Source organism: Ovis aries, chromosome 23 (assembly GCF_016772045.2).
Source record: "Ovis aries strain OAR_USU_Benz2616 breed Rambouillet chromosome 23, ARS-UI_Ramb_v3.0, whole genome shotgun sequence".
Lineage (NCBI taxonomy): Eukaryota > Metazoa > Chordata > Mammalia > Artiodactyla > Bovidae > Ovis > Ovis aries.
Window position 1 is genome coordinate 15,109,174 of NC_056076.1, and position 15,161 is coordinate 15,124,334.

Sequence of the window (15,161 nt, forward strand, 5' to 3'; positions counted from 1 at the left end):
TCTTAGATTTCTACCACATTCAGTTCATTATTTTAAGATCTGGCCTATTAGAGAAGAAAGCTTAAATTAGAAGTTAGTGCAGAGTAAATTGAAAACTAAAGAAGTGAGATGAAACTCATATACTGGTATATATCCTTTTACATCTTTTAGATCTTCTATTCCTCATCCTTAAACCTAAAGAATAAGGAAGGACAAGGAAGGAATGAAAATAAGAGAAAGGGAAAGAAATGCATGCATAATCCTTTGTGTTGGGAAGAAGTGGAGACTACTCTATTTGCAAGATCACAGGAAGGTCCTTTCCAGATTGATGGTAGGCTTTCCAGTTAGATCTGTCTTACTTGGGTTGGCCTAACCACTGCTTTTATCCTCTTCTTTGGGTCTAGTTTTGCCCCTAGCATTAATAACTGGACCGTGGTCCTGTGATCTCAGTGCTCATGAGCACTTCCTTCCTGCCCTCTTAGATTTTGATCTACAGTATTGACACATAGTTCTTATTTATTTCTATAGACAGTTGCCTCTGGTGTACAAAGCTCATATTGTAATAAAATAATAACAAAAACATTGTTGTTAAGCAAAATTTTTCTGTGGTTGGGGGCGTGGGAAGTAGTCAGCAAATATCAAAGTAAAGAAATTTTTCTTGTTCAGACACTCCTATACTTGATTTTTCTACTTTCATTGCTTATACAATCCATTTCTACTATCATTGCTTATACATTTAATTTCTCATTTTTGCATGTCCATGAGCTTAAATCTTAGGTCTTCTAAAATATATTAATACATATTATTAAAAAGCTTGGGTTGGTATATGAAAGTTTCATTCCTTACCAAAAATTCCCATAACTGAACAATCTCAGCATTCATAAATTTTAACTTAGAAACTTTCGGCATTGGAAAAGGAACTTGATGTTTAAAAATATCTGAACAATAATATCTTCACATGGTATATTAGATATTATACCATGGTATATTAAATAATATTCACATGGTATATTAAACATTAAACAATAAATTCTTAGAAACTACTGTCATTATTCACAAGCACAATTAGAAGCTACCTTTATAAATAAAGTCCTATGATTTTGGACTATAAGCAATCATAGAATACTAACCTATTATTTTGAGTTGAAGAAGCTGAGATATCAAAATGTGAACATATAAGTAAAATGTTGAAATGGTGAATGATGAATTTTTATTAAAATATTTCAAAAAACTAAGATGAAATGATTTTTACTTTAGGCCATATTACTTTTAAAATTTATTTATTTTTAATTGATATATAATTGCTTTACAATAGTGTGTTTGTTTCTGCTGTGCATCAACATGAATCAGTCATAGGTATACATATATCCCCTTCTTCTTGGACCTCCCTCAGACCTCTCACCCCATCCCATCCCTCTAGGTTGTCATAGAGCACTGGTTTGAGCTCCCTGAGTCATATAGCAAATTTCCACTGTCTATCTATTTTACATATGGTAATGTGCATGTTTCCATGCTACTCCATTCATCCTACCCTCTCCATCCCCTCACCCCATACCTACATGTCTTTTCTCTATCTGCATTTCCATTGCTGCCTTGCAAAAGGTTTATCACTACCATCTTTCTAGATTTCATATATATGTGTTAATATGCAGTATTTGTTTTTCTCTTTCTGACTTACTTCACTCTGTATAATAGGCTCTAGAACTGATTCAAATGTTTTTCTTTTTATGGCACAATATTCCATTGTATATATTTACCACAGCTTCTTTATCCATTCATCTGTCAATGGACATCTAAGTGGCTTCTATGTCCCAGGTATTGCAAATAGTGCTGCAATGATCATTGAATTACATTTCTGTTTTTCAGTTATGATTTTCTCAGGGTAAATGTCCAGCAGCAGGATTTTTAGGTCATGTGGTAGATTTATTTCTAGTTTTTTTTAAAGGAACCTCTATGTTCTCTGTAATGGCTGCATCAATTGCATTCCCACCAACAGTGCAAGAGAGCTTCCTTTTCTCCACACCCTCTCCAGTATTTATTGTTTGTAGATTTTTGATGATGGCCATTCTGACTGGTGTGACATGATATCTCATCATAGTTTTGATTTACATTTCTCTAATAATGATCAATTTTGAACATCTTTAGCTATAGTCATCAAGACAGTATTGTACTAGCACAAAAACAGAAATATAGACCAATGGGATAAGAAAGAAAGCCCAGAGATAAACTCACATGCCTATGGATACCTTATCTTTGACAAAGGAGGCAACAATATACAATGGAGAACAGACAGTCTCTTCTATAAATGGGGCTGGGGAAACTAGACAGCTACATGAAAACGAATGAAATTAGAACACGCCCTAACACCATACAAAACTAAACTCAAAATAGATTAAAGACTTAAATGTGAAATCAGAAACTATAAAACTCTTAGAGGAAAGCATAACCAGAACATTATATGACATAAATCACAGCAAGATCCTCTATGACCCACCTCCTAGAGTAATGGAAATAAAAACAAAAAGAAACAAGTGAGATTTAATTAAACTTAAAAGCTTTTGTCCAACAATGGAAACTATAAACATGGTGAAAAGACACCACCTAGAATGGGAGAAAATAATAGCAAATGAAACAACTGACAAAGGATTAATTTCCAAAACATGCAAGTGATTCATGCAACTCAATAGCAGGGGGGAAAAAAAAAATCAAAAACGGGGCAGGAAACTTAAACAGACATTTCTCCAAAGAAGACATGTAGATGGCTAGTAAACCACATTACTTCTTAATTAAATCACAAGTGGATGTTGTTTCAATGATTTGAGTTACTGAATAAGACTGGTTCATTTGGTTAGGGGACATTTTACAGGCAATGATCATCAAAAGAGTTGACCTCCTTGTAAAGCCATCCAGCATACCTTTTCCTGCCGTTCTTTGCCCCAGATGTGAGTCACTGCCCTTGGTGCTCCAGCGGTAAGCTCTTTCCTTTGATTCTACACAATTACAATGTTTATTAACCTCTCTGCTCCCTATCTTATGGAGTTTGAGACTTCATACCGTGACTTAATATTACAGAGGTTCCAAAAAGCATGCAAAATGGGAGTAATGGTGAAGATGAGAGTAATGAAGCCCACCATTGCTAGTAACACTATCAGTCACTTTGTTGTGCTCAAATGATACCTGGCTTACTTTTGAAAAGTAAATTCCATTTTTGTTCAATGGTTTAAAGCTAGGAGTGGCTGAAAATTGATCTTCAAATATATTAAGAATTATCTGGAAGAAATATTCTACCTTTCCTCTGAACAAAAGAATGGTCACATTACAACATGAGGTAATATAGTCAGTCACATAGCATGGAATTAATCACATGTCTTTTTGTCTTTTTCTTCTTCATTGATCTTGCTAATTTTTCTATAATTCCCTTTAGGCTAGGTTCATATTCTCTGATTGATGTCAATGAGTCCCAGCCTGTTTAGTTTTTTGTACCAGTTAAAAATCTCTGAAAAGGTAAAAATGTCAATTAGAAATGAGAAAGGGTTTGAGAGGCATGTAGCCCTAGGGAAGGATGAAAACTTGAGAAAGAAATATAAGCTGAGGTATAAAAATAAAGGTATTTTCATCATCAATGAAAGAAAGGGAAGTCAACAGAAGAACTGTGGAGTAAAACACAAATATGAAATCAGTCAAGAAAAAGGAATACTGATTTTTACATTCATATTATTCATTTAATAGATCTTAAGGCTGTATATTGTCACCCTGCTTATTTAACTTATATGCAGAGTACATCATAAGAAATGCTGGACTGGAAGAAACACAAGCTGGAATTAAGATTGCCAAGAGAAATATCAATAACCTCAGATATGCAGATGACACCACCCTTATGGCAGAAAGTGAAGAGGAACTAAAAAGCCTCTTGATGAAAGTGAAAGAGGTGAGTGAAAAAGTTGGCTTAAAGCTCAACATTCAGAAAACGAAGATCATGGCATCCGGTCCCTTCACTTCATAGGAAATAGATGGGGAAACAGTGGAAACAGCATCAGACTTTATTTTTGGGGGCTCCAAAATCACTGAAGATGGTGACTGCAGCCATGAAACTAAGACGCTTACTCCTTGGAAGGAAAGTTATGACCAACCTAGATAGCATATTCAAAAGCAGAGACATTACTTTGCCAACTAGGGTCCGTCTAATCAATGCTATGGTTTTCCAGTAGTCATGTATGCATGTGAGAGTTGGACTGTGAAGAAGGCTGAGCACTGAAGGATTGATGCCTTTGAACTGTGGTGCTGGAGAAAACACTTGAGAGTCCCTTGAACTGCGGGGAGATCCAACCAGTCCATTTTGAAGGAGATCAGCCCTGGGATTTCTTTGGAAGGAATGATGCTAAAGCTGAAACTCCAGTACTTTGGCCACCTCATGCGAAGAGTTGACTCACTGGAACAGACTCTGATGCTGGGAGGGATTGAGGGCAGGAGAAGAAGGGGACGGCAGAAGATGAGATGGCTGGATGGCATCACTGACTCAATGGACATGAGTCTGAGTGAACTCCAGGAGCTGGTGATGGACAGGGAGGCCTGGCGTGCTGCGATTCATGGGGTTGCAAAGAGTCGGACAGCTGAGCGAATGAACTAAACTGAACTGAACTGAAGATCTTTGATGAGTTGGCTATTAGGAGGGTTTATCGATTGTTCCTCTTTTGTATCTGTGTGTTTGAGTGTTAGTCAGATGTATTTCCAATGAAATTCCAAACCTTGCATTTCCAGTGTCTTGGATTTCAAGATTTCACTGGGTTAAGAAAAGGCTACTCAAAATGTGAAAAGCAAACACAGTATAAAACACAATACTTATGTGGTAGGTTAATTTATTTTGCTTTCTTGCAGTATTCTGGCTTAAACCACAGGAAATTATTTCAGAGCATCATATTTATAACTTATCTGATTTTTTAAAACTGTATTTTCATTTGGTCCTTGAAGGAAAAATAATCCTAGAATTATTTACATTTTCCTTTACATTTCTTCTTCAGTTTAGATGACAGCTAATTGACTAATTTTATCCTCAGTGCTTCAGAACATAAAAGCCTAAATTGTATATAGAAGCATAAGTGAATACATCAGAGCTAAGGGTTTTTGATAAATATTCATAGATATTTATATGAGCGATTCAGTTTGATATTTAAGTATTTCAATTAAGAAATTTTATTTTTGTAATAGTTGACTAATAGTTTCCATTTTTGTTGTTCCATAAATGACTTGAAATTTAGGCAAGGGAAATCACTGCCCAAATACCAGGTAGAGTGATGGGAAGCTTAGTCTTTATTTGGTTGCCTCATCTAAATATGAAGATTTTTTTCCAACTGATCATTTTTACTTACTATGCTGAATTGGGAGATAGATGGGGAAACAGTAGAAACAGTGTCAGACTTTATTTTTGGGGGCTCCAAAATCACTGCAGATGGTGACTGCAGCCATGAAATTAAAAGACGCTTACTCCTTGGAAGAAAAGTTATGACCAATCTAGATAGTATATTCAAAAGCAGAGACATTACTTTGCCAACAAAGGTCCTTCTAGTCAAGGCTATGGTTTTTCCAGTAGTCATGTATGGATGTGAGAGTTGGACTGTGAAGAAGTCTGAGCGCCGAAGAATTGATGCTTTTGAACTGTGGTGTTGGAGAAGACTCTTGAGAGTCCCTTGGACTGCAAGGAGATCCAACCAGTCCATTCTGAAGGAGATCAGCCCTGGGATTTCTTTGGAGGGAATGATGCTAAAGCTGAAACTCCAGTACTTTGGCCACCTCATGAGAAGAGTCGACTCATTGGAAAAGACTCTGATGCTGGGAGGGATTGGGGGCAGGAGGAGAAGGGAACGACAGAGGATGAGATGGCTGGATGGCATCACTGACTTGATGGACATGAATCTGAGTGAACTCCGGGAGTTGATGATGGACAGTTAGGCCTGGCGTGCTGCGATTCATGGGGTTGCAAAGAGTCAGACACGACTGAGCGACTGAACTGAACTGAACTGAACTGAACTAGAAGGTCTTGTAGGTCTTCACAGAATCATTTAACTTCATCTTTGGCATCAATGGGGCATAGATGTGAATTACTGTGATGTTGACTGGTTTACCTTGGAAAGGAACCAAGAGCATTTTGTCAGTTTTGAGCTTCCGCCTGTTGGGGGAGTGTGTAATTTCCTTGGTTCTGTCTCGTCACAGCAAAGATTTGAAATGGTGGACCAATGTTACAGCTTAGTTACAACTCAGTTTTATCTGGCAAGCAAAGGATAGTACACCCTTGAGGCATAAGGGCAGGCCGACCCCAAAGGAGAGGCCTCAGTCCATCTTGGCTTCCTTCTTTTATACATTTGTCTATGCAAATTGGGCTGTGTGTTTGTTTCATCTGAAGTTCTCACTCCGGTCTGTTGATTTTCTTTTGTTCCATATTCGGGGGCTTTTCCGTTTCTTTGTCTTTTAGCCACCACCATTTTAGACTCCTTTTTCCTACTCTAACTACCTAACACACCCAAATACCTTTGGGACTCTTGCGGGATATGAGGTCTACTCCATTTTTTTTCCATGGGATTCTTGTCCATAGCAGTAGATATAATGGTCATCTGAATTAAGTTCACCATTCCTGTCCATTTTAGTTCACTGATCCCTAAAATGTCAATGTTCACTCTTGCTATCTCCTGCTTGACTACATCCAATTTACTTTGATTCATGAATCTAATATACTAGGTTCCCTATGCAATATTGTTCTTTACCACATTAGATTTTGCTTTCACCACCAGACACATCCATAACTGACTATCATTTCTGATTTGGCCCAGTGTCTTCTTTCTTGAACTATTTCTCTTGTATTCCCCAGTAGCTTATTGGACACCTTCCAAATGGGAACTCAGCTTCTACTGTAATGTCTTTTTGCCTTTTCATAGTATTCATTGGATTCTCGAGGCAAGACTACTGGAGTGGTTTGTCATTCTTGCCTCCAGTGGATCATGTATACTGTAGAATGTATGATTAACCTCTCTATCCAAAATGTTATTTTCTTTCTTTTCCAATACCTATTCCCCACAGTACTAAGGAATATAAGAGAAAAGGGGAGAGGGGTTGAAATCAAGCTGAATGTTCAGAGGACATTCCAGATGCAAAATCTTTTCTGTGTTTGTAGGGATAAGTGTCAGCCTCCTAGACCTTTTCTGAGTTTCAAAGAGCAGATTCAAATAGTGACTAACCAGGAAAGTGAGGGATTGCAGAAACAAAGGAAAAGCAGTCAAACAATTGTATGGTGATAAGGCAGGGTCCTAGTTTCTTCAGGTGATATACATAACAATATACTTTTGAGCTTTTCTGTAGGTACTCCCACCTCTGGGTGGAGAGAGTAACTTCAGGCTAAGTGCATGATTTCTGGCACACCATACTATTGTCTCACCACCAACAATCAGAAAGTCACACAGCCTATAGGCCTCATCTCCAATTTTGTCCATAAAACCCCTCCCCACAAACCACTGAGGAGGTCAGATCTTCTGAGCATGATCCTACCATTCTCCTTGTAGTAAAATGTTCTATGTTCCAAATTCCAGTGTGTTGTCTTGGGCTTCTGCGGGTCAGGCACATGAACTTGGGTTCCACAACACCAGTTTCACTAATGTAATCCAGTTAAACCCCTGTATTCAATCCTCATATTTTAATACTCATGTTGCCTTGACTGACAGTACAGTGCTGTCTCTTATTTCATTGCTCATTCTAATTCTCTCCTTGTAGCTTCTACTCAGTAAAATTAGAAATTAGCTTTTCTGAAGACTCTGTAAAACTACCTTTGGTGTTCTTGAGGATCATTATAGAGCCATTATGTTAAAGTCACATAAATTTGACATTGCTGAGTGTAATTACAGATAGCATTTTGGCGTCAAAGTAAAGGCACTATTCAAGCTATATACATATTCGGAAAGGATAAATAAGAATGATTAATATAGTAGCTACATGAAAGGATGAAGTAGTATGGAAAATAAGCCATTTTGCTTTGCACAGCATCCTATTTGCTCACAAAGATTTCATACATTCATACTGGAAATATTACTAATGAATGTACTTGTTTATTACTTACTACATACCCATTTTTGAAGTAAATTTTCATTCAAGGGAAATGAATTATATGTATAAATACAACTTATTAAAATGTATAGTCTGTATAGATTGCAAAATTTGTATAATAAGTTGTACACAATATTTTTTCTTGAGTCATTATTCTGTAAATGATGTTTATATTATATTGTTGCAGAAGTTGGAGAGTTGAGAAACCAAGCACCATACTCAGAGAGTTGGAGAACTCAGGTTTATTATGCTGGCAGGCCCAGGAGTTAACACTCCAAGTTGTGAGCCCAGAAGAAAGGGGTTACAAAGTTTTTATAGACAGTGCATGACATCAGACTATAGAGGGAAATAAGTGAAGTCACTCAGCCGTGTTTGACTCTTTGCAATCCCGTGGACTATAGCCTACCAGGTTTCTCTGTCCATGGGATTCTCCAGGCAGGAATAATGGAGTGGGTTACCATTGCCTTCTCCAGGGGATCTTCCTGACCCAGGGATTGAACCTGGGTCTCCTGCATTGGAGGCAGATGCTTTAACCCCTGAGCCATCAGGGAATGCTAACTGTTAAATCAGTTCAATTCAGTCGCTCAGTCATGTACAACTATGCAACCCCATGAATAACAGCACGCCAGGCCTCCCTGTCCATCATCAACTCCTGGAGTTCACTCAGACTCACATCCATTGAGTCAGTGATGCCATCCAGCCATCTCATCTTCTGCCGTCCCCTTCATCTCCTGCCCCCAATCCCTCCCAGCATCAGTCTTTTCCAATGAGTCAACACTTCCCATGAGTTGGCCAAAGTATTGGAGTTTCAGCTTTAGCATCATTCCTTCCAAAGATATCCCAGGGCTGATCTCCTTCAGAATGGACTGCTTGGATCTCCTTGCAGTCCAAGGGACTCTCAAGAGTCTTCTCCAACACCACAGATCAAAAGCATCAATTGTTCGGCACTCAGCCTTCTTCACAGTCCAATTCTCACATCCATACATGACTACTGGAAAAACCATAGCCTTGACTAGATGGACCTTAGTCGGCAAAGTAATGTTTCTGCTTTTGAATATGCTATCTAGGTTGGTCAAAACTTTTCTTCCAAGAAGTAAGCGTCTTTTAATTTCATGGCTGCAATCACCATCTGCAGTGATTTTGGAGCCCCCAAAATTAAATTCTGACACTGTTTCCACTGTTTCCCCATTTATTTCCTATGAAGTGAAGGGACCGGATGCCATGATCTTCGTTTTCTGAATGTTGAGCTTTAAGCCAACTTTTTCACTCTCCACTTTCACTTTCATCAAGAGGCTTTTTATTTCCTCTTCACTTTCTGCCATAAGGGTGGTGTCATCTGCATATCTGAGGTTATTGATATTACTCCCTGTAATCTTGATTCCAGCTTCTGTTTCTTCTAGTCCAGCGTTTCTCATGATGTACTCTGCATATAAGTTAAATAAGCACGTGTGGCTGCAATCTGGCACACTAAGCACGGGCGAGAGGAGTTATCCCACGTCCGAGGTCAGGGCAGCGGCCAAGAGTGCTAGGCTGCGATGGTGCAGGAAGGGCCGAGAGGAGCTACCCAAGTCTAAGGCCAGGGGCAGCGGTGGAGAGGAGCTAACCCACTTCCAAGGTAAGGGGCGGCTGGGAGAAGCCACCTCGCACCTGAGGCCAGGCGGTGCCCAAGGCCAGAGGCGGTGGCCGGGAGGAGCAACCCAAGGAGTGGTGGCTGCACGGGTGTAGGAGGGCTTAGAGGAACTATCCCATGTTGAAAGTCAGGAAGGGCAGTGGTAAGGAGATACCCCTCATCCAAGGTAAGGAGCAGCAGGTGTGCTTTGCTGGAGCAGCCATGAAGAGATACCCCATGCCCAAGGTAAGAGAAACCCAAGTAAGATGGTAGGTATTGCAAAGGGCATCAGAGGGCAGACACACTGAAACCATACTCATAGAAAACTAGTCAATCTAATCACACTGGGACTACAGCCTTGTCTAACTCAATGAAACCAAGCCATGCCAGCAGGGCAACCCAAGACAAGCGGGTCGTGGTGGAGAGGTCTAACAGAATGTGGTCCACTGGAGAAACGAATGGCAAACCACTTCAGTATTCTTGCCTTGAGAACCCCATGAACAGTATGAAAAGGAAAAATGACAGGATACCGAAAGAGGAACTCCCAGGTCAGGAGGAGCCCAATATGCTACTGGAGATCAGTGGGGAAACAATTTCAGAAAGAATGAAGGGATGAAGCCAAAGCAAAAACAATACCCATTTGTGGATGTGACTGGTGATAGAAGCAAGGTCCGATGCTATAAAGAGCAATATTGCATAGGAACCTGGAATGTCAGGTACATGAATCAAGGCAAATTGGAAGTGGTCAAACAAAAGATGGCAAGAGTGAACGTCGATATTCTAGGAATTGGCAAACTAAAACGGACTGGAATGGGTGAATTTAACTCAGATGATCATTATATCTACTACTTCCAGCAGGAATCCCTCAGAAGAAATGGAGTAGCCATCATGGTCAACAAAAGAGTCCAAAATGCAGTACTTCGATGCAATCTCAAAAACGACAGAATGATCTCTGTCCGTCTCCAAGGCAAGCCATTCAATATCACAGTTATCCAAGTCTATGCCCTAACCAGTAACGTTGAAGAAACTGAAGTTGAACAGTTCTGTGAAGACCTACAAGACCTTTTAGAAATAACACACAAAAAAGATGTCCTTTCCATTATAGGGGACTGGAATGCAAAAGTAGGAAGTCAAGAAACACCTGGAGTAACAGGTAGATTTGGCCTTGGAACGTGGAATGAAGCAGAGCAAAGACTAATAGAGTTTTGCCAAGAAAATGCACTGGTCATAGCAAACACCCTCTTCAAATAACACAAGAGAAGACTCTATACATGGACATCACCAGATGGTCAACACCGAAATCAGACTGATTATATTCTTTGCACCCAAAGATGGGCAAGCTCTATACAGTCAAGAAAAACAAGACCAGGAGCTGACTATGGCTCAGATCATGAACTCCTTATTACCAAATTCAGATTCAAATTGAATAAAGTAGGGAAAACCGCTAGACCATTCCAGTATGACCTAAATCAAGTCCTTTATGATTACACAGTGGAAGTGAGAAATAGATTTAAGGGCCTAGATCTGATAGATAGAGTGCCTGATGAACTATGGAATGAGGTTCATGACATTGTACAGGAGACAGGGATCAAGACCATCCCCATGGAAAAAAAAAAATGCAAAAAAGCAAAATGGCTGTCTGGGGAGACCTTACAAATAGCTGTGAGAAAAGAGAAGTGAAAAGCAAAGGAGAAAAGGAAAGATATAAGCATCTGAATGCACAGTACCAAAGAATACCAAGAAGAGATAAGAAAACCCTTTTCAGCGATCAATGCAAAGAAATAGCAGAAAACAATAGAATGGGAAATACAAGAGATCTCTTCAAGAAAATTGGAAATACCAGGGGAATATTTCACACAAAGATGGGCTCTATAAAGGATGGAAATGGTCGGGACTTAACAGAAGCAGAAGATATTAAGAAGAGGTGGCAAGAATACACAGAAGAAATGTACAAAAAAGATCTTCATGACCCAGACAATCATGATGGTGTGATCACTCATCTAGAGCCAGACATCCTGGAATGTGAAGTCAAGTGGGCCTTGGAAAGCATCGCTATGAACAAAGCTAGTGGAGGTGATGGAATTCTAGTTGAGCTATTTCAAATCCTGAAAGATGATGCTGTGAAAGTGCTGCGCTCAGTATGTCAGCAAATTTGGAAAGCTCAGCAGTGGCCACAGAACTGGAAAAGGTCATTTTTCATTCTAATCCCAAAGAAAGGCATTGCCAAAGAATGCTCAAACTACGGCACAATTGCACTTATCTCACATGCTAGTAAAGTAATGCTTAAAATTCTCCAAACCAGGCTTCAGCAATACATGAACCATGAACTTCCTGATGTTCAAGCTGGTTTTAGAAAAGGCAGAGGAACCAGAGATCAAATTGCCATCATCTGCTGGATCATGGAAAAAGCAAGCGAGTTCCAGAACAACATCTATTTCTGTTTTATTGACTATGCCAAAGCCTTTGACTGTGTGGATCACAATAAACTGTGGAAACTTCTTCAAGAGATGGGAATACCAGACCACCTGACCTGCCTCCTGAGAAATCTGTATGCAGGTCAGGAAGCAACAGTTAGAACTGGACATGGAACAACAGACTGGTTCCAAATAGGAAAAGGAGTATGTCAAGGATGTATAATGTCACCCTGTTTATTTAACTGTTAAATAGGCTGGTTTAAATTAAGGATTTACATGCATGGGAACAGGGGTTACGACAGGGTGCGGGAATGCCTGGCCTTTATACAAACAAACTTGTTAAGCAGGAATACAGGGCCTGGGCAATTGAAAAAGACAGGGCAAAGGTGAGTGATATAAGCTTCCATTCCTAGCACTGTTTTAAGTCTCCATTTTCTAAGTTACACGATTTATGTGACTTTGCAAGGAACAAGCTGAGTTAGAGAAGCAGAACAAGCAGGAAGTTATTATAAATTTTAACTTTTCTTCCTCATTATTACATATGGATTATCGTTCTAGCTTCAAATATCATGAGAGTCAGCGACATGAAATTTTAAAAACTTACCTCTGCAGGCAAAATACCTGTATTCAAATCCCAGTTCCATCACTTAATAGCTGTGTGATCTTGGGCAAGATACTTAGTTTTTCTGGACTTCAGTTCTATATGTGAATTGGAAATGAAGGTAGCATTTACTTTTTTGATTAAATGAACTCATGTCCATAAAGTATTTAGATCAAAGTCAGTCTTATTTGTAAGGACTCAATAAACATTGGCTATAACAATTACTATTATTGTGTTATGAAAAATTGACTTTGCTGACTGTAAGTATGCATGTGACCTCTAACAATCTTCATTAAGAAATTATAAAGGAGAAAGAGAATAATTTTCACTCTAACTTTCTAAGTTCTCTGCTAAAAATCCTGTAAAAAATGTCAGATTAAAAAAAGCAAACCTCTGAGTCCAAAAGTCCGCTATACACATCTGTGTCTTTTTTGCTGTCTTGCATACAGGGTCATTTTTGCCATCTTTCTAAATTCCATATATATGTGTTAGTATACTGTATTGCTGTTTTTCTTTCTGGCTTACTTCACTCTGTATAATTGGCTCCAGTTTCATCCTGTCTAGCGGACTTTTGGACTCAGAGGGAGAGGAAGAGGGTGGAATGATTTGGGAGAATGGCATTGAAACATGTATACTATCATGTAAGAATTGAATTGCCAGAGTATGTCCGATGCAGGATACAGCATGCTTTGGGCTGGTGCACGGGGATAACCCAGAGAGATGTTATGGGGAGAGAGGTGGGAGGGGGGTTCATGTTTGGGAATGCATGTACACCCGTGGTGGATTCATGTCAATGTATGGCAAAACCAATACAGTATTGTAAAGTAAAATAAAGTAAAAATAAATTTTTTTTTTAAAAAAGAAAGAAAACCTGCAGAAGGTTATTAACAGGTAGCTCAGTGGGTAAAGAATCTGCCTGCAAACCTGGGTTCTATCCCTGGGTCAGGAAGACGCCCTGGAGAAGGAAATGGCAGCCCACTCCATTATTCTTGCCTGGATACTCCCATGGACAGAGGAGCCTGGCAGACTATAGTCCATGGGGTCCCAAGAGTCGGACATGACTTAGCAACTGAACCATCACTACTACCACTTTATGTCTACATAAGAGATACTCAGAAGAAAAAAAAAAAAAAGAATAACTTTCAGAGGTGAATAAAAATGAAGGATTAAATATATTCTTCAGCTAAGGCAAGAGAGAAATTCTGGATTAGGCAAATTATGTGGAGGTGCTCAAGAAAACTACTATAAAAAATAAATAATAAGTTTTGTTATGCAGATTACCATCAGAGTCTTCTCCATCGTTAAATGTCCTATAACTTAGCCATCCTTCTCTTCTTGGTACAGAGAGGGAGATACTCTTTTAAATGTTAATTTAGAAATAAGTAAGATTTATTCATAAATGGAGAAATATGAATAAATGTGAATTTCCCTTATAAACAAGTTATACTTTGGGGTGGCATATTCTGCCACCCTGTCAAATGATATAATTGAAGAAATACTATATAACCTAAAGATTATTATTGTTTTTTAATTAAATAGAGCAGGAGCCATATGGGTTGTGACATGCTACCAAAATGTGAATATAATTCTGGATCTTCAAACTGAGTACTGGGTAAATCGTTATTTTCCTTACCCAACTCCAACTCAAGGTGATGAAGGATTTTATTTTTCTTCTGACCATCTTTGATTTGTCGTGCCTAATTTTCTAGCCGAGGACAGTTTTGAACTAATTCCTAGAGTTGCACTATGGAAGAGTCATGTAAGCTGGAAATTGATATTGGCAACCTGCCTGAATGGTTACTGTAAGTCTAAAAGAGGAAATAATTTTCAATTTCCAAATACTAGGTGGCTGAGTCTTATAACACACACAAAAGAAGAAGAATTAAAGAGAAAAACCTTTAACTCCCTGGCAGTCCAGTGGTTAGGATTTAATAATTTCACTGCTCATGGCCCTGGGTTCGGCCCCTGGTTGGGGAGGTCCAATTAAGATCCTGTGAGCTATGTAGCATGGCCAAAGCAAAGAAGCAAATAACTTGATTAGTTACCACTTAGGTGCCTACAAATGTAAATTAACTTGATGAAATTTCCTCTTTTGTTAGTTAAACAAATTGTGTATACTTTAAAAGGGCAAAGTGCACAAGACTGAAACATAAGACAAGGATGATGACCAGAGGAACTGGGGGCGAAAACTCCGTATTTGTGTACAACTACCACAAAACAATGTGACCCATATGTGCTGGAGGTACTTTCCCTTGAATGTGAGCTTACTGGATATTCTAGAAAGATATCTTCTAATTTCAGAAAAAAATAATATCAGAGATCACCTAAAATGATCTTTGTTTTATACAGGAGACCTTTTACATGAATGCTATGGTTAATTTGGGAGAATCCAGGTTTTAGCAATCCAGATCACTTTAAAGAGTCCCTTCCTGTTAGGCAAGGAAATTATACACAATTTCCTCCCTGTTTGAGT

At 38.9% G+C, this 15,161-nt stretch overlaps 1 non-coding gene across 1 annotated transcript; it reads right to left on the minus strand.

Moving 5' to 3' along the window:
• Positions 1–8,542: 8,542 nt before the first annotated feature.
• On the minus strand, positions 8,543–8,615 carry TRNAW-CCA (transfer RNA tryptophan (anticodon CCA)). Its single transcript has one exon. It is a non-coding gene; the product is annotated as a tRNA-Trp (tRNA).
• Positions 8,616–15,161: the final 6,546 nt, after the last annotated feature.